The following is a 21,241-nucleotide window of genomic DNA, read 5'->3' as shown; positions in this document are numbered from 1 at the left end:
AGATATAATGGATGATATTGATGCAACGAATGTAATTTTAAATCAAATGATAATACTTGGCATACATTAACCATGCATTCATTCATTTTGCTAAACTTACTTAATTATGGGCCATATCCGATAGAGTGAGCAATGAAAATGCTAATTTAAGACACAGTCTGTGCCACAAAATTGGGCTGACTGAATTTTTCTAAATAATTATAGAGCTGGTGCTGTGGTATTATACCACCAAAGACAGTGATAAATGGTTGTTTTTTAATGGAATTATGCTGCTTTTGGCTCAGAATCAGTTAATGTCTCTAAAGTAATTACAGAGGACAACAGAACAGAGCTTAATAAATAGCACAAAGCAAAAAATAAACACAACAAAAGCATAATGAGATGACACAACAAAACATTTTAAAGAAAATCTAACGACAACCATAGTACAGTACAGCAATAACACGATACAATAATGCAACACAAAAACACAACAGCACAAAAACAACATATTACCACCACAACACAATGCAACAAAACAAATATGTCAAAATATTCCTGTCACACATTACCACCTCCACAAATATGCTTTTATAATATGGCGATAAAAGTTGTATGCACTGGCGCCCCAAAAATGTTTTGTGATTCAGATACTTATTTCCAACCTTTTGACCAGTGGCAGCTCCTCCGCAATGGCTTCGTCCCAGTGATTTCAAGCAGTGAAGAAAACAAAAACATAAAATGATAATAACTTTCAGTTATTATCATTTTATGTTTCCTGTTGCTTTGCAGGCGGGCAGATGGGCGGGGCTGCTCTACTCACAAAGCAGGGTTTGCCCACTCCTAAGTGTGCAGTCATGCGCACTTTCACCCTTCTCCATGTAGACTGCGTTACAGCCTGCATGGAGAACAGGGCCTCCCCTACAGCCCCAGGCTGAGTGCTGTGTCACGGCGCACAGACCAATCACAACGCTGCACTGCAGCATTGTGATTGGCTGAGGGGAGGGAACCTGGCTGCCTGCTTCCTGTTCCTGGAGTCGGAAGCAGGAGAGCAGGAGAAGAGAAGACACGGGACTGGCGGAAAGGTAAGTTATTTTTTAAATGTTTTTTTTTGTTTGTTCAGCTCCGCGCCCCCCGCCGCCTCCACATGTGTGAGCCATGCCGGCCGCTGCTGCCTTTGACATAGAAAACTTGTATGAATTAGTTACCGCTCTTACATGAAACAGCAGGTGTATCTTTTTCCAAAACCCATTTTTTCTGCACTACAACTATTCTCATTATGGATGCAGTCTTTAGCATCCATGGTTGCATAATTAAGCTCTTAGGGGGTGTGCAGATAGCCCTTTCACTCAAACAGTCCTATCTATTGCTAAGTGAAAGGCGCACAATGTGTTTGTTCCTTTATGTGGAACACTAACCCATGCAATGTTTTTGAAATTATATATTACTTCTAAGAGCAGTAACATGGGCGCGAAGATAGCTGCTGGGACATTAAAAGGCACATAGGAAGCCTCAGCCCAGCATGACACTTGGTTTGAGGTCTTATCGCTGCAAGCAAGTTTGGAAAAATCATCTTTCAAGTTGGCTAATAATTGGACACGTTTGAAATGAATTCCTCTAGATACCTAGCGCTATAGTGTGCCTGGTAAAATGCATACGGCTTTGGCTATTACTACTCATTTATATCGTCAAAGTTACAGTTATTAAACTGAGGAGTACACTCCTCCCTTCAACCCCTTCTACATCTCCTTGCATTACCTACTTCATTCTTTTAGGTTGATTGAACCACAAACTTTTTTCTTTGTTTTATCTTACATAAAGTATTGTAATAAAATGTAAATTAAAAGTAGTAAATGTTAAATCATTTTGTGTTGAATGTAGTTATTTTTTCTTTCTAAAAAAATGCTAATTTAAGTCATTCATAAAAACAGAAAGGAGAAATAATCAATAAAACTTGCCTTTGCCTAATGATATGGCCACAGCACCTATGACAGGTTTCATTGGGAGGAGCTCCCTAAATCGAGGGCCCTCCAGGAGTACTGGCCGTGACGTGCCCTGTTTTTTCTATTGCACTTTTCTGTGGCCCTAAGAACCACACAAAATGTATTCTTGATAAATATAAGCAGAGCACATCGAACGAAAAAACACAGGCACTTTTTAAATAGCCCTCACCCTTCGAAACTGGTGAATGCAAACCTTACAATTCCAATATTTTTTTTGCTCTTATCATTTCTAATAATACTAGATATGACATCATTCATGTTGTTTTACTCACTCTTCTGGCACTTTTAAGATGTCATATTTCACGTCCTAACTGATGTAATTTACAATGGCACTATTAAAGCTGTAAACAAATGCAGCGTAGCTGCAAAGATCTTCCACAACAAACTGGTTCTCTTTTGCGTAGAGTTTTCTGAGATCTTGAATACACACCTTAAATATGTAATGCCACGACTACAATCTTTGCAAACATTTTTGGGGAAACAGCGACTCCATTATTAAGGCTTTCATACTGATAACTTCAACAAGCTGGAAATGCAAAAGTGAATATGGTCCTTCTTTGTAGAGGAACACTCCTGATATGAAATATGATGCAGAGCTGTTTATGTAATAACATCAAGCATGGATCCAGGGGTGAAACGGTGTGAGGTGGGAAAAGCATTGCAAATATAGAAGTGATGGGAGGAAAAGCCCAGAAGCCTCTGCGACACTGCTTTGACAGATGTCTCATGCAGGCGTGACCTACATTTATTGACCTTTCTAGTCCTTGCATGGTTTCTACACGTTACTTTTCTCAAAATGTATAGCTATAATGACTAGACTACACAGTGAGGACTGTTTTCACTCTCATATAGGTGTACAATCTCCCCATATCATTAGAATATTTAATGCACCTTGACCCTCAGGCCAGGGGGTCAAGGGTCACCAGGGATAAATGGTCGACATTATTATGCTCCAGACAAAGCTTCCAGCAGGAGAGGAAAGAGGGAGGTGCTGTCTGTATTCGAAGCTCTGTCAGAGACTGGCAGGCGGAGCTCAGTGACAATTCTCGCGAGCGCTTTGAAGCATTTGTGCTAGAAACGTATCTGATCGCAGTGAGCAGCTGCAGGACGTTGTGTGAGACTTTTTTTTTGCATTTCTTGTTTTCTGTTCAGATGCACAACACCCAATGATAGGCGCTCCATTGTCTTGTGAATGACCCTGTGCTTCTATGGGATAAAAATAAAACCTGTTGTCAGACAGGTGGCGTGTACATTTACCTTGCAGTGGCCGTGATGCATGTTTACCACGTTTGTGCTGGGGATGGGGGGGGGGGGGGGGGTGGCTTTCTTTCTAGTGGGGTGTTTAGGTTTCGGTCTCTAGGCAGGCTCAGGTACCTGCTCTAGTCTATAAAGGGTTTCATTCAAATGGTAAGTCCTGGCAAGTATAATGCATGTGATTTTGTATCTTGTGCTAATCAATTCCACTTCACACGTTTTTTGTATCTCTCTTTGAGAGAGTGTTTGAATGCTGAAAGGAAAACATGGCGTTGCTGTATGACAACTACAGCCAGATGGTGGGCATGTCTCTCTTATAATTCCATTGGCATCATTTTCTCATGACATATGCATACATTACGGATGGCACAGCAGCCAAATGTACCCATTTTCGTTTTTCTATTTCCTCTAACAATTACATTGCAATGTGTATTACGATTTATGTTTCAAATGATCTTCTCTGCCCTCGTTGATTTTTCTTGTTTACATCTGCTCAATTATTTGCCTCCATTCCATGGATATCATTAGTTGTTCAAACCTCATTAATGTACCTAAGCAATCCTTTTGCAGTCTCATGCACCCTGTTGGTCTGGGTCATGTGCCCAATTTTTAGTTTCCCTTCTTGGTTGCCTTGAGCCAAATGTCCTATAGTTGTCTCATGCACTCAACTCCTTGTTCCTCTCCCAGCTTCTCACGTGCCAGGTGCCTCCATTGAGGGCACAGGTGTCTTATTTTCGTTTTTCATCAGAATACGCGCTGGCCCTCACCTTTTTTTCTGAAATCTGATGTACCAATCGTCCACTTATTCTTCTCTGCATCCTCTTATTAATCCCCTCCTACCCACAACTGTATCTGCAGTACCTCCTTCTTCTCATCTTTGATCACATCATTTTGACAAAGGCCTCTTGCTTTGTAAGAGAATTCTCAAATGTATTATGTAGCAAGAAAGGCACAAATGTTAGTGGGAACCCACTTATCAGTCACCGTGGCACCCACTGGAATTCATCAAATCTGAAGTCTATTTTTTGCATAATTTCGAATTTGCTGCAGTGGAAAAATAGTCCATCAGATGCTTCATATCTTGCGAGTGCAAAAAATATATATTTGAGTAGAAATGAATTATACATTACTAAAAACATTGCAAGTGGAGTGCAGTCCTGTAGTAATCAGAACGGATCCCCAAGTAGAATAAATAATACTTTATTCTTACAACTGTCCCCAGCAGCAGAGGTAAGAGATTAGTCAAAGCTAGGCCAGAATCCAACTGCTTAGAAACTGTGAACTTAAGCATTTCCAGTAAGTATGATGTGAACAGCTGGAAGCCTGTGCAGCTCGGGCCCAGAGAAAAAATACAAGTCATTACAAAACATAACATGCTACAATACAATAAACAATGTGAATTACTATATAATTATGAGTTATCTCACTACAACAAGTACCTAACACTTCGTGAAAGTTATCTTACAACCTTTTAAGTGTTGATTGCTTTATTTAGATATTAAAGAGGTGGGAATTTTGCCCTTGGGGTGTTACTATCGCCAATTTATGGAGTGGGAAAAGGTTTTTTTCTGAGGCAGGAAACGCCCTATCAATTTCAATGTGATTTCAAATCAGATAAAAAGAATACTCTAAGTCAAAAATAGTTTGTTTTCCATTTGATACTATATAATGTTTATATAACAGCGTTCTTACAGGAGCAGGACTTTTAAGTAGACACTCAGGCGCATATTTCCAAAGAGATGTCACCACCAGAACATCACTTTTAGTGACGTTCTGGTGGCGATATCCCCTTCTCCTTATTTACCAAGCGGCGCTAAGACACTTAACGCCTTGTAATAACGGCCCCTTACACGCATCACTTAGCGTGAAAGGGGGGTGCAATGGGTGTTTCAGTGGGCGTTCCGCCGCAACACCCAATGCTTTTTGACGCTGACTCATATTTACAAGGATGAGGCAGCGCCAAAAACAAAGGCTTAGAATGACAATACTAGTATTTTGCTCTTTCGATACGCACATAGGATCAGAAAATCGCATTTGAAGATTGTTTATGTACAGGAAGGTGTCCCTTGCTGCACATAAACTATCACCCCCGCAGTGTAGGCACCCTTGCAACATGGTGAAAGGGTGCCTGCGCTGGCGCTGAGCAGCTTTTTTAGCGCCACCACAATGGAAAACACAGGGATACGCTGCATTTTTGTAAATACGGCACATCCCTGTGTTAAAAAAATGTTGTAGCGCCGAGTCACCAATTTTGGAGTAACACCGCGCTCTGACATCGTATTGTAAATATCTCCCTCAGTGTTTAATAACATCTCCGCCATAATTCATCTCTCTTTTTGGCACGATGTATCTTACAAACCTCCTTGAGTGGCACTGCCTAATATATGTGTAATGTGCAGTATTGTTCTGCTGGGCTTTTTCTTATTAAAAAAACAATGCTTCCAGAGTGCCAATACTTGGAACACTAAACTAAAGGCAAGTTTTAAAACATAACTTTGATGCACAATATAGAAGAGCCACATTTTATTACAAGAAGTGTTTACAGGTAGGTTTGATTTCTGAAGAGTGTTGATTTTTATTTGTTTTACACAAAATGTTAACCCCTGGGACAAAGAAAGAACAGTATGCATAGAATAGTGGTACTGTGCTAGCATTCAAGAAGAATTCATGAACTTTTGGTAAGAGGTTCAATATGAGCTGCTGCACGTAGATAGTTTTTTTCTTATAAATCCCATGAATTATTTATAATTTTGGGATCCTTTTTATGTCAATGTGTGTTACGACGCAAAACACACAGATACAAATTCACAGAACATGCCACATAATGTGCCTTTAATCACAAAGTGCAACCTCATAATTGGATCAACCGTTTTATATAATTTTGTCTTCCTTTGCCATATAATTTCACGGACCCATGCCATGATTTAACACGTCACAATCAAATGTAATGTTGCTGTGCTCTAGTTGCACGCATTTCACAAAAAACACAAATTCAATAAAGCACAATCTTTGTAAGCCATGAAACAGACTCATCACTGATAAAGTATACTGTAATTACGAAGAAATCCCACAAATTGTGCATTACAGCAAAGGGAGCTTGAAATTGTGTTCATTCAAGCTCGGATTGCTAAAATGTTTGGAAAGATGTATTTTGAGTATAAGTGGGAATGATCTGTTTTCCTGGTGTAATGAGAATATTCAACATACTGGATGACCTGCCTACTTGGATACATCATTTTCGCATTCCAGCGTTGTATTGCACCTGTTGATGAAGAGTGACTACCAAGCAGACTTAAAAATCATTATGTAAAATTGCCAACGCAGTAGAATTATCTCACTGCATTTATGCCTGACTTAGAGAGTTAGTGGTGAACTACCTATGCCGAGTCAAGCACTACGGTCAAACAGACTCAACACTGGGTAGCGCGTTACCAAAACAAGATCCAAATAAAGTTACAGTATACAAAAATATCAAAGATTACTATATGATCACATAAGGATGGTCAATAAACCCTACTTAATATTTAACGGTTGTATAACCTACTAGTACAAACAGCACAATTGTTTTTTATTCTGAGAAATATTTTACTCTTCCAAGGTAGCAGGCAAGCAAGAGACCCATGCCTGGGCATACCCCTGGCCACTTAGACCTTTGAACGGACAGTGGTATTGAGCTAGGTGAAACGGCGCCACTCAGGAAAATTGCACATATATTAGTTTCAACAGATCCTAAATTCTGGACGGTGCTGTAAAGTGAGGAGAACCACCAACCTCCCCGAGAATTGTGGCTGAGGCCACTGAATACACAAAGGAAATCCTCAGCACACGTCTGTAGTGTATCTAAACATTTATCTACACATTGTATGCATGAATATTAACACAGTATTTTGAGTTTCTTGTTTTTCTTTCTTTATTCTTATAGTTTCTCTTCAGCCGACACGTGTTTTGTCGCATTCACTGGGAAATCGTCCCGCGACTTTCTCAAGGCTCTACAATCTTCGGTATATTCCTTTCTTATGTGGTGATAATTCCAAGCCACATAATACCCCTGTGCCTATCAAAATGAATATGTACGTCTGTAACACAACTGGTGCTCATGTAAAGGGCTCTTATACCTTCGGGTCCAGTTTGCCCAAAAAATAAAAAAATAAAAATTGTTCTTTTTGCATTCATCACCATAAGTGGGAAGGGTATGCCCAGACGTGCATCCTGTACTCACCATGCCATTGGGGTCAAGCTAGCCTGGCTGATGAGGGGTGATACCCTAAAACCACTCCCAGGATACTTGTTTCTCATCCAGGGAGGACCTGGCCTTGCAGTTCGGGCTGGACTGTTCCCATGGGATGTAGGGTAAAGACTGATTTGCATATGGCTGGGTCTAAACTGGAATGGCATGGTGTGCACCAAAACAATGGATTTAGGCCCAGATTTCTCTACTGGGGGTGAATGTTTGACATTGTTTCAGCATTCAACCCATCAATTGTTCTTTTTGCACTTTTAGAAAGTTGACATGTTTCTGCCCTTAGCCCTTTTGTGCCTGTAGCCTGTCTTAGGTCACATGACTGGATGTAACTGACAGACTCTGTGAATTCATCCCAGACAGTCACACAATAGAGGGCTTAGGTGTGCCTGAAAGGGCTATCTGCTGGCAGGATGGGAAGGCACTGACCCTCTTGCAACTGAATAGGTTGTGCTCTTCCTTCACACAAAGGTCTTATCACCTCCACATTATCACTGCAGCCAGCTTGGAGCCAGGGCTGGGGAGTCAGGCAATTCCATGTACTTCAAACACACTGTCTGAAAACTTCTGCAACCTTCCAGAAGGAGGGTATCCGTGTATAAAAATAGGAACTCAGACACCAATCTTCTGTTTACTCCTGGAATTGCGGAAGGACTCCCAGAGGCCTGTTTGATGCTGTGACCTGCTGTGCACTCTGCAAAACTGCTTTGTTGTACCTGGAAGGACTGCTTGCTGCCTGGAGCCTGCCATGAGCCCCCAGAGTCCAGCCCTGCTGTTGAGCCCCTCATCTTCACCTGAACCCAGTACTACCAGAGTGACTCCAAGGGCTAGTTCTCTGGCCTCCTGTTCAGAGCCACAGGGACACAAAAGGCTCTCATCATCTTGAACCTGCACCTGGACCTAGTCTGGGTGAACCCTAAACCTCCAAGTGGTGTCCCACCCGTCCTGGACCCTTGGTTGTGGTGCTAGATGTGCCTAGATGGCCAAATTCCCAAACTGAGGAATTGTGAGCCAAAAACTGCTCTGAGAACCCAGAGGAGACCGGAACCAACCTGCTCACCTATCCGCCTGAGGTGCATCATTGGCTGGATTGACTTTGCGGCTTCTCCCACCACGTTCTTCTCCACAGCAATAGAGTATTTTCAACAGTCCACCGCCAAAGGGGTATCTGGCCTTGTGTAAGTATCTTCGGCGACAGCCTTCTCCCTCGCCCCACTGGAGATTTTCGACTAAGTCCAAACATAGACATCTTCGCCTCTGCTTTGAGTCAAGTCTCCCTGATGACAATGCTCCCTTCTCGAACACCACCTACAGCCTTGCCCTGCTGAACTTAACTTTCTCAAAATTTTGGTTTCAAAATTTCTTCTAAGTCTGAAGGTAAGCACTGACTGAGCCCAATAAACTTTTTACTTCCAAACCACGCTTCATCATGGTTGACTATATTTTTCGACTTTTACCCAGTCTCGCATGACTATATGTCCGCGGTTGGTGCTTTGGTGTTTTAGGTGACTGTTTTAACTGGAAACTTTAAAAATTCATACCATCTAGACAATACGAACTGGCCAGATTGATAGCTGACAGACTGGCTCCCTCGATGCCAACCATTGTTTGGCCGGATCAATCAGGCTTTGTTCCGGGACTCTCAACAGCCCATAACCTACAATCAATGTTCGTGCTGCTTCATACACTAAACCCGGAGCTGCAGGCCTTTGCAATATTTTTGGACACCACAAAGGCATTTGATTCATTGGAATGGACTTATCTGTTTTGTCTATTGGAGCGCCTTGGTATGAGCTTCCAGTTACTACAGAGGATCTGATTGATGTATACGGATCCTACAGCACACCTCCGGGTGAATAGTGTGGTTACCCCCTCATTTGCTTTCGCTAGGGGCTCCAGGCAGGGATGCCTGCTGTCTCTGTTGCTGTTCGCGATAGCTATGGAGCCCCTGGCAGCCCGACCGCCACAGCATTACTCAAATTATAGTCTCAGTTACACTTCTAGGCACCTGATCATATTTATGTATGCGGATGGTATCACACTCTATATCCGGAATCCCGAAACCAACCTGTCACCCATTCTTCGGGTGCTTATTCATTTTGGCAGCCTCTCGGGTATAACAATTAAATGGTCTAAATCTGCTCTGTTTCCCCGGACGCCATGCACGGTGCAGCCGTTAAATATCTTGGCATATGGATTAGTAGAAACGTGGATGAGGTGTGGCGTAAGAATTATGGGAAAACGCTGATATGATTAGAGGCCCATGTGCCCTTTTGAAACAAACTGCCACCATCTCTAACAGGCTGGATTGCAATTGCCAAAATGGTCGTCTTGCCTAAATTTCAGTATCTTTTCATAAATATACCCATCCCGCTCACTAAATGTTTCTTTGCGCGCCTTAGGGCTGCTCTCATTTCCCTGGCATGGGCGGGTCCACAACCAGAGCCACTCAGGAACTGCTCACACTCCCATTTGAACAAGGCCCACTGTGTATTCTAGACATCGAGCTGTATTATTACTGCACTCAGGACCAGCTTGGATATCATTGGTATCATGCTATGCCTTTTCAGCCGCATATAGCGGTTGAACTGGATAATGCGGCTCCCTGTCCAATGACGACAGTGATGTGTCTTCCTGTGAGGTGACCCAGAGCAGCCGTGGATACTGTTCATTGCACTGCACCAACTCAGATGATGCATGGGCCTGGCGATGCTTTACGCCAATTTGTGTCCCACACTGAGGAATCTGGCTTCATCATTGACACTGGACCGCGAGGTGTGTACCCGATTACAACGACTACGGTTGACGACAATGGGGCGACGGTTCTCTCAGGGCCAGTTCCTTACATCCATTACATGCAGACAGACACGTATGATACCCAGACGTTTTCTTAATTCTTAGATTTCATACTACTGGTAGGGAGGTGTTCCCAACAGATCTTACTGCTTCACCAGGATTGCATGCTCTTGAACTACTACTCGGCACATCCCCCTCCAGGCAGCTCATCACCCGACTTTATGCCACAATGTAGGAGAACACGTCTCTATGTAACCTGAGGGCTCGTGATCTCTGGCAAAGAGACTTGGATGCGGGGATGGTAGGAGACAAACAATGGGTGTATTGTTGTACCTTGACAAGTCTGCTGTCTCCTAATTACCGACTGCACCTGGTGCATTTAAAACTTCTCTATATGCTATATTACATAAGGGTGGGCGACAATTTCTGTTCTGCTCGCAGAAATTGCGAAATTTGGAAATTTTCGCTTTCCGCGCGGAACGCGAAAATGTCGAAACTTCCCCGATCCGCATCGGAACGGAAATATGCAGGGCAGGATTCATTCTGGCACGATGCTCCTGTCATTTTAAACCTCAACAGGAAGCACTTACAGATTTAAATAAAGCAGGTGCCCGAGTTGAAGGTCAAATTCAGTAACGCATTAATCAGCACAAAAGATTTGTGAGCACGGTGGAGGCTAGGCAGGTGTGCTTTCTCCCCATATCTACCGTCAGCAATTTGCTGTAATCCTTGATGGAGGATTGTGCATCCATGAGTTTCTCGAGCACAATCCCCGTGTAGTGCCAGACACCAGGAGGTTCTGTCTCCTCATCTGCTGCTCTGGTCGGTCTCTGACCCTTTATAAACAAGAGGCATGTGAACTGCATAGAAGCCCCGCCGTTTGGCCCCAGTCCACACACCAGCGGTGTGCAACGTCTTCTCGCCCTTTCCCCACTATTATCGACAGCTCACTCGAGGGACCCCGCCGCCCATCGGCGCTGTGGCAAAAGTTACAGACACACATGGTCGCTGGAGACGACTCTTCTGGCCCTTTACGCAGCTGTAGTGTAGGAAAAGCACTATACATTTACCCACCGAAGTAGCACTTACTGATTAGCCAGTAGAAAGTACTCCAGTTGAGTAGAGGTATTGCACAAAACAGTGGCATCTTCTTGGATAAATATGCAGGACAGGATGCCTTCTGGCACGATGCTCTTGTCACAAAAATTAAACCTCAACAGGAAGCACTTACAGATATAAATAAAGCAGGTGCCCCAGTTGAAGGTCAAATTCAGTTACGCATTAATCAAGCCAAAATCTCCGCGAGCACGCGAGATTTCGTGTGTTCACGGAGATTTTTTGCCGTTTCGCGAAATTTTGCAAAAGGCAATTTCGCAAATTCCGCCCACCCTTAATATTACACTCAGGTCATGCTCTGCAAAATGGGTTGCTGGTGGAGGCTAGATGCGTATGCTGTGGGTCAATGACTGGTGATTTCTTACACTTTGCATGGCACTGTCCTGGGGTAGCGACCAACGGGGACTCTGTGCTGGATATTGTGGACACTATTACAGATAGCCAGATTGACAGGACTTGGCGGTCCTCTTGGAACATGTTAAGGAGGTTACAAGGAAGGAGCAATGCCTCACAGCCATGCTTCTAGTTCTTGCCAAGCGACAGCTTGCTATGCTTTGTGGTAGACGACCTGTGCCCACAGTCTGATGCTGGATGCATCATGCTGTGTACTGCCATGACCAGTTGGACACATACTGGGATCTTACGGCCCTCGACTCGAGACCTAGGGACATATGGGGACCTTTAGTTGCCTATTTGACTCATCAGGAGACCCTGGAGGGCTGATCAGGGACTGCTGGCAGAGGAGGATACCAACACGTGAATGTATTCTTGTTGCTCCTCAGATATGTGCAGATCACAACATCATGGGAAATGGATTATTATGAGCTTCCAGGGGTCTGTCATGCTGTGTTCTAGTTGTTTGTGCCTGAATAATGCCTTTCATGTGTTTTACAGAACTGAGATGTTTTGCAGTGTCCCTACGATCCTGTTCACTGGGGTGTTGTATGTCTGCTTGTACTTTATCTGTTTGATTGTTTTATTGAAACTCAATAAATAATATATTTTTTTTTAATGTCACTCAGCATATGCTGGATTTTACCTCCACTACGGAACTGAGGTAAACCTAATTGCTCCTCTTAATGCCATCTGGACATTCTGGATGATGGTGGGATTGCGGCCCTGATCATCCCAGATCTTTTGGGAGCACATTTAAGACTGCTAACCATGGAATTCTTGAAGTCAGACTTCTATCAATATTATTGGCTTATATCCTTCCTTGAAGGATTCGCTTGGTGTGTGTGGGGAGAAGTGTTATCCCTAATCTAGAGTTCTTTTTTGAAGGATTCTTCAAAGCATTCTCCTTCCTCCATATACATTTGATTTCCTCTCCATCATGTGTAGGGTTCCCCAGGGTCAATTAATCAGAGCCACCCTTTTTTACTTTTATGCAGTTCCATTTGGCAGATTTATTTGCTCTTATGGCTTTGATTTCCCTGCTAGCGCAGATGACACTCAACTTAGTCCTCTGGCTGGATGATGACCATGCTACCAGCAGTAAGAGTTTCCAAAAGTGCTTGACCTCTATTGCCACCCCTATGGCCAAACACACTCTGAGCCTTATCTTGACTAAAACAGAGTTCTCTGTGGTAGGCATTCTTATTTCTGCCCGGTCCAATGGTTGGTTACTGTCCTGCCTTAGCCCACGGTATCTTTTTAACAACTGCAATCTGTACTGTACTTTCGATCTTCTCTAAAGATGGTTGCACAGAACAACGGAATAACTGCAACAAGTTTTAAGCTCTTTAATCCCCTCTAAGGATCATTCCACTGCTTCTCTCCTGTCATTACAAACAGTGATTATCTCTGACATTGATTTTAACAATGCTATCAATTTGCACATAACCGAGGGTCTTACAAAACGTCTTCAAATCATTCTAAATGCTTTGGCCAGGCTCATCACGGGACGCATAACGAGATCTTCTATTTCTTCCTTTCATGCTAAACCCCATTGGCCACCTATCTAGAACATATGTTCGAAGCCTTTCATTTCTGTCACAGAGCTGCCCCGCCATTAGAGTTACCAGACTCTATTGCTACAATTCTACCCATATTCTGTTGTGTTCCTCCTAATCTTTGCTGACCATTCTAAAAATCAACTTCACCCACATAGGAGGGTGTTTCTTCTCTTATTTGGTCCCATGTGTTGCTCATCTTAGTTTCCTTTCAGAAGGGCCAAAGCTTTCATTCCAGAATCAACTCAAAACCTTGCCTTTCAAGTGCTCCTTCTAATCACCTGTCTTGATTGGGTGCGAATCTATTTTAGCAAAAGGACTCTGATTGGGACAACTAGACTTTTGCTGAATAGTGCATCCACCATAAAATGGTAGATGCACTGTTCTGCACTTGTGGTTGACTTACCCCATTTAAAGGTGGGAGAACCACAGGGCACCAGATCATGTAGTCTCAGCTCCCACCAATGTTGGAAACCTTTCACCTGAGAGCCAGCCACCTCAGACTCACCAGATCACAACAGCAGTCACCCCACTCTATTTAGAGTAGGGCAATTGTGGCGCCTTTTCTATAAGAGAGCACCATGCGAGACATGGCAGTCTCCTGCAGGCTATTTGCACAATGACCCCCACACGCAGGGAGAAAGCTCTGTGTGCTTTGTGCATTGCTGTTTTGTTCTTCAAGAACAAACTCCTGCTTTGGAAGTTAGTTTTTTTTCAGAACCAAGTACTTTGCAAGGCGGGTGCATCAAAATGGCACCCACTTTGCAAAAGATCAGTGCCTTCAGTAGGGATGCTGCACCAGTGACTTCACTGTTGGAACAGAGATCCATGCCAGGCAGACAAAAATCCCTACATCTAATGGGTGGTCCTAGGCCAGAAAAGAGGAGGCCAGCACCTCTGCTGGCCTCGTGGGCCACCTGACAGCGTCTAAATGAACTTCTCGATTTGAGAATCGATGCACTCTATAAGTAGATTGAATTATGTCGAATTGGCCAGATGATAGCAAACAACTCACGGTCAATTCTAATCTTCTGTGTTGGAGTAGAAATCTTCAGCCAGAAAACCTTGTTTTTGTGTCTTGAAAATCTTTGGTTATCTCTGCAAAGAAATGCCTTTACCACTTTGGGCAAACATTCACCAGTCACCTAAACTATTCTAAGTTCACGCTTCCCAAAACACATTATTTTCATTTTAAGAAATGTTCATTTTAGGACTCTTTTATATGTAATTGCTCAGTGTAAATCAAAGTAAAGAGAAGGAGAAAAGTCTGGCATTGAACTTAATATGAGTGGTTAATATATATGTCTTGTATGAACAGCTGTATTGTTATTAACATTGAGTGTAGTACTGAATATTAGGTATCGAATATGGTGTCAATATCGGAGTCAATATACAAAGGACAAAGAGATTGACAGGTAAGTGCACAGAGGAAGGTATAGATATACTATTCTTAACTCCACATCTATATACCTTGAAGATATATACATAGCAGACAGTTTTTTATACAATGCTGCAATGTGTTCCAAAGCTATTTTTGCAATGTTGCTCATCGCCGAGGACATTCAAAAAAATGTGCTGAACCCCTTCCTCATTAACATTAATGAGGCAGGATCTTCTTGGTGAATCTTTGAGAAGGCCTGCGAATGCTAGGACGGAGGCTTGCGTGGGACAGCAGACAACCCACTCAGCATTTCTATTCACTAAATACTGTAATTTCAGCACCTATCGCTTTTAGGCACTGTGACTGGAATGGAAACAAGCACTGGCATAGCCAATTGGTCTCGCCTTTGGGACCTTATAAGTGTTTAGCCATGCAACAGTTGCATAACTAAATACTTATAAGGTCCCAAAAGCAAGACCTATTGGCTATGCAAAGCGGCCGCGAAAGTGAGAGTGATCGCGATCAAACATCAAAGCAGCCGTGCGGCCGCGAAAGTGATAGTAATGGCGGAAAAGCGCGGCACGCGCGCCCGTGCACATGCACTGTGGCTCTAGGCTGGCCTGGTAGCACTTTTTGGAGCCCTCTCAATAAGTCTCGCCAGACCAGTGCATGCGCTGCGTCAGGCGAGACCTAAAAAGTCTAATGAAAAAAATGGGTCACTGTGCAAAGGAACATCATGCAGAGAATACAGTGTTCCCATGGCCGTCTGTCAGCTCGTCTTTAGGCCCAGATCTGTCCTAGGCACAGACAGCTTCCACCCCTTTCAGGTAGCTCTATCTGATCAAGGGTTTGGGACGGCAGAAGTGGTTGCAGGTTATTGATTCATACGTCTCTTTCACGTCTCGCTTTCTTTACGATTCACAAGAACTTGCGATGAGATCATTATACACCACAAACCCTATTGCAATTCACAATGCAGCTTATTTACAAGCCCCTTGTGCTCACTTTTTCCCATAATAAAAGTGATGCACTGGCGGCGTAAAAGATTGTAAATAAGCCCGAATGTCTCTTCAGTACATTGCAACTGTTGTTTTGGTAGTCGCAAATCCTGCATTTTAGTTCACTGAGCCATAGTTGTGGCCCACACCTTTTCCTACCTGTCCCCCAAAGTCGGAAATGACCCCTCTACCCCCCCACCTCATCAGCGGCACCAGTTCCATGACAAAATTCCACAAGAAACTGAAAACCTAGCTCTTCCAATGGGCTCCCACTGGGGCAGCTCCACCTTTCTTAGATACCAGCACACCCTCCTCGGTGATATGCGTGCCATACAAATAAGGAGAACATAATATAACACCACAAGCTCTACAGATACAAAGTCCATTAGTACATCACCTCATAAGAGATGCTGACATATCTTTCATTTAAACAGATGCATGTATTATTGTTCTGGCGCTTAACAGCCCCAAACAGACACTTTCCCTTATGTGCTATTTCCAAGCTTTGAAACATAGAGTTAATGTATGCTCTAAACTGATGCATGCTTTTGAATGTTAATGAGAAAATATTCAGCTTGATGCCACGTGACGCCCACGCTAGTTGTGTTGAAAGCATCATCGCCACATTCGCAGGGCATCCCAGCGTTTTATGTGAACTGTTAAACGCTACAAGCCAAGGAACCATTGATCACTTGGTTTCTGTGCCAGATCTCTGCTGGACATACCCTGCAGCGTCACAGCTCCACTACTAGCCACGGACTGCGCATTACACTGACATTTGCGTGCCAAACCAAGGAAACATGAGCTAAATGTCAGATGCAAAAAAAAGCGAAAGAACTGCTGTAGAAAACAATTGAATATGTAACACGAATGTAATAGTCGTAAAGCCTGCATTCTGATCAGCTCATCTCCTTGCAGTGCTCGCCTTTGGTGCAGTGCAAGTCGGTGACTGGAACTGTTGTAATGCCCCTTTGTCAGCTCGCTTGAGCGAGGAGCAACAGTCAGCCCTTGAAATTTGGGAATTGATAGCTTCTCTCTTTGCTTGAAAAAATCAATTTGTCTGGTCTGTCTTTGGGGATTAGCAGTGGAGGAGTGATTCTACGTTTGACAGCAGCTTAAGAAGCACCACGTTTTTACTTTCAAGAATACAAAAAAAAAAAAAAAAGTTCAAGATTTTGCCATAAGAAACCTATGCGGCCTTCCCAGGCACATTCAAGCATCCCATTAAAGCAGGGTGCAAGTCAGAGGCACACGTGGGTGGACGGCATACCCCTCCTATTTTCACGGGGTGGGCGCCGTCCTACCTGCTAAGAAGTTGGAACCCAGTAAAATATGCTGAATTTGTCCTGGTAGAATTTCCCGCCATTCAGCTGTGTCTGCACTTTGTCTGCTTTCTGTTCCATCAGCAATGTGCAGGCAGAAAGGGGGCTTTTGTGTCTAAGATTCCAGCTGGGCCCAAAACAAAGGCAGAATTTAAAGGGTCTTCAGCCTCCCTTTTGTTCAAGTGTGATCCTGTCTGGAAGCTATCTGGAGCCTCAAACCTAGATGCCAATCCAGTGGAGGGGACACAAAGGCACACAGTTTATCACTTCACAAGTACTTAAGAGAAACTAAGGATTGGAGGCAAGCTTTTGACTTTGTTCAATCCCTGTATATAAGAGACATGCATGTACTGGAAGAATGTTAGATGTGCCAGACTGTTCGAGTATTTACACAAATAACAATTTATTATTTTTTTTTTTATAGCGCTGTTCATCCAAATGTAGGGTGCTAGGGCACTTTACTACACAAAACCACACACAGATTATATATTGACACTAAATTGTAGACACTTCTAAATCAATGTACATTCAGGGTTACAAGGTGTCGGAGACATATATCGCTCTCCATAGCTTACTGTCTTATATTAGAAGGATTGCAATTTATAAACGGTGAATACCTAAAGGATCTCTGTGTTAAAATCAGTAACCCACTTACCAATCTTCATAAAATACAAATCTGACATCTGCATGTTACAAGATGTGTTTTATATGATACATGTTAACCCTGCAACTTTGAGTCAAACTGTGACTAGATTAAACACAGATCTCTCCAGCAATAGCATTAACCACAATAATTACCTAACCATTATCATTATTTCTTGAGATTTACTGGGCACACTAAGATCTCTTCAGCAGGTGTCTTAACCGCATAAAACATTTTAAAATGCTGCCTTTGCGACCATTTAAGCCAAAGCAGATTTACTGGTGCCAATTTCTTTGTGCCAGAGTTTAAAAAAAATAAAAGTATAGGTTGACTGTCAGACTGTTTTTCATGATTCTGCCCCTCTTGACTCCACCCCCTTTCATTACCCTGAACCTATGTGTTCCCAGAGTAAAGGCAGTGCTTAATTTGAGCCGGCGGTTTCTGGTGCTCAGCACCGACACTTAATCATCAACAATGGCGCTTGAGACCAGTTTAGGCTGCATTCATTTTTGGTAGACACATGGAGGTTAAGTGATTCGCCGAGACTCACAGGATGTCGAGTCGACGCCAAGACTCAAACATGGTTCCCCAGCTCCGAAGTAAGCAGCTCTGGCCATTACGCCACATCCCCTCCACACTTTAAAGTTTGCTGGGTTCTGTGTTAGGCAGCTCTAACAGGAGAAATGGGCTGGTCAAAGCTCCCACATGATAATTCTTTTTTTGCAAATTAACCTCTGAGTAAAGGTTTTCAAATTCTAGAACTGCTCTAAGGATAACATACAAGACAGTAACAAGGCTGGAATAATGTTTCAAGACTGCCTCGCATCAGCCCTCACGGACATAGCTTCAGGGAGTTCTAGGGGTGGGAAACCCCTAATAATTTCCTAGTCAGGTCTTGGAACTTCGGATTGGCCTTCTACAGGAACAGTGACATCAAATCACTGTTACTGCAGAATGGGCAGTGGTGGTCAAGCCACTATATTGACAGGGAGAGCTGAGCCAAGGGGCTGACTTGGGTCTAGAAGTCCCACATAAGCCGAAGTATAAATATATTTGCCATGTACATAGAGCATGTAACAAACATACAAATATGGTAAAGTAGTTTCAAAATTAAAAAAAGTTTATTTCTGTAAGATGTGGAAGCGTTTCACCATGGCACTTCAGATTATATCACTCCATTTATTAAATGTAATAGTTTTAAAATATGAACTGAGAAATATTGAGGACTCCTTTCATCCTGATGAAAATGCCACTAGTGAAATCAGAAGACATACAAGTGATGGACAGAATGCAGAACAAATCAAAACATTCACCCCTAGTCAAGAGATCTGGGTTATATCCACCATTCTTTTGCTCACCATGCCACCCCAGTTTAGACCTGGCCATATGCAAATTAGTCTTGACCCTGTGCCTCATGGGAACAGTCCAGCCCAAACTGCCAAGCCAGGTCCTTCCTGGACCGAAAACAAGCATCCTAGGATCGGTTTCGGGGTTTTACCCGTTATCAGCCAAGATAGCTTGAATCCAGTGGCACAGTAATCCTGGGACCCATGTCTAGGCATACCCGGCGCACTTAGGGCGAGAAAGCAAAAGACATACAAGTGATGGACGGAATGCAGAACAATTCAAAACATTCACCCCCAGTCAAGAGATCTGGGTAAAGCCATCATTCTTTTGCTCACCATGCCACCCCAGTTTAGACCTGGACATATGCAAATAAGTCTTGACCCTGTGCCTCATGGGAACTGCCAAGCCAGGTCCTCCCTGGACTGAAAGCAAGCATCCTAGGACCGGTTTTGGGGTTTCACCCCTCATCCGCCAGGAAAGCTTGAATCCAGTCCACCCCGAACTGCCATCAGAGGCTGTTAAGTTGTCATGTGTACCCGATATGTGGCCTAGATTCTTACTATAGATGGAGCAACATTATAATCTGTTAAATAAAACACAAGAGTTTTTTTTTAAAGCACACTTCTTGAAGGTGCTCTAAAGTTTGATAAGGAGGCTCGGTAAAATAAAATATTTGCCTAGGATCACACCGTTTTTTCAAGCAGGAAAGCCGGGATTGATCTCAGATTTTCTGGTTCCCCATTGTGCAATTCAGCTACTTAATGATTATCTCTTTCCCTCACCTCTTTTACATCAAAGGTCACTGTTTCGTTCCTAATTCTTGGAGCACGTGGGTGGAACGTGGGTGGAAGGCAGAAGCCGCATGAAAACTCAGCTTGTTTTGAGCTTGAAGGCCCAAGAGGACCTTGAGCTGAGCCAGAGTCAGTCGTCTGGCACAAGATTTCAGTGGCTCACCCACCCACCTCTAAGACTGGGCCTTAGATGTGAGAGTGACCTATGATGTGCATAATCCACCAGCAGTGCTGATGGCACAGATATGATTGGGTGCTGGTCCGTCACCCACTCCACATTAGTGTGTTGCTGGTGCCAGGTCCTGTCAGATCTCTGATGAGGTATTTATTAAAAACTGTCTTTAAAATCCTATTGGTTTAACATTCATGTGCTTACGGGAATTTGTTTTTTCCATAGTTTGTGTTTCTGTATTTTTTTCATGCAACATACAACTTTTTATTTGAACCAAGTAGTCACTTGACATCTGCATGAGTTCCGGCTGTGGGTGAGTGTCCAGGAAGGGGCACAAGTGGGAACTAGAGATGAGTCAGAAGGCAGTGTGAATTTCTCACAGTGTCTGTCAATGTGTAATAACGCTGTTATGATTAAATGCATATGTGTCATTGGCCTCTCTTCAGAGTGTACATAACAATGGTCACATACGTACCAACTGTAATTGTGATTTTGTGGCAAAGTATGTAAAGGAGCTACACAGCCGACAAAATATTGACGGCACCAATGGAAAATAAAATGGAGTGCTTAAAGCTGAGGTGGGTTGTGTGTGTGAGGGAGTGGTGAATTGAGGAGATGAAGAGAAATATGCGCAGAAAAAGTGTTAAGTGTGAAGAGAAAAATGATGAGGTGTGAGGTATGCCAAAGGAAGATTTCAGATAGATGTGAAGAAAAAAAGGGAGTAAGTGTTTAACATGGTGACAGACAGTAGAAGAAAGTGGTGCGAAGAGGAACAGAAATGATTGACAATCTGAAGACAATTTCTTTTCCACTAATCTCAGCAATGTTTAATTCCATATTAAATTTTCAGATCCGAAACATTTGAGCTGTAATTATTCACAATAAAATTATTGTTGTTACTCATTTGCTTGGTTCTTCTTGCAAGCACTTGTATAGCCAATAGGATTGGCTTGTTTTTTAGGCATTTGTTTGTTATTGTGCTATATAACTGTATCTTTCACTCACGAAGAATATGCACCACCAAAGGATTCAAATCCTCCTCTACGCCTCCCCTAGCTCAAGATCTGCGTCCGTCCGCGAAGTACTCCCTCCATGCCTCTTAGGTGGCAGAGCACCAGATGAACCAAGAGGGCCTCCTGGCTACAACTTCTCAACCTCCCACCGAGTTACTGGCAGACACAAACTTATCGCAGAGCCCTGCACTGTGACTCTTCAGTTACTGTTTGCTTCCTTGAAATTCGCAGATT

At 43.1% G+C, this 21,241-nt stretch overlaps 1 long non-coding RNA gene across 1 annotated transcript in view; it reads left to right on the top strand.

Moving 5' to 3' along the window:
* The first annotated feature begins 1,006 nt into the window (after nucleotides 1-1,006).
* The window catches only part of LOC146797670 (uncharacterized), a 34,563-nt gene continuing 14,328 nt past the window's right edge, over nucleotides 1,007-21,241 (top strand). The window contains exon 1 of the long non-coding RNA XR_014969021.1: nucleotides 1,007-1,064. This is a non-coding gene — a long non-coding RNA (uncharacterized LOC146797670). The remainder of the gene's footprint in view (nucleotides 1,065-21,241) is intronic.

This window comes from Triturus cristatus, chromosome 9, assembly GCF_964204655.1.
Source record: "Triturus cristatus chromosome 9, aTriCri1.1, whole genome shotgun sequence".
Classification (NCBI taxonomy): domain Eukaryota; kingdom Metazoa; phylum Chordata; class Amphibia; order Caudata; family Salamandridae; genus Triturus; species Triturus cristatus.
The sequence above is the reverse complement of the archived record's forward strand: the minus strand, read 5'-3'. Positions and strand labels throughout refer to the sequence as shown.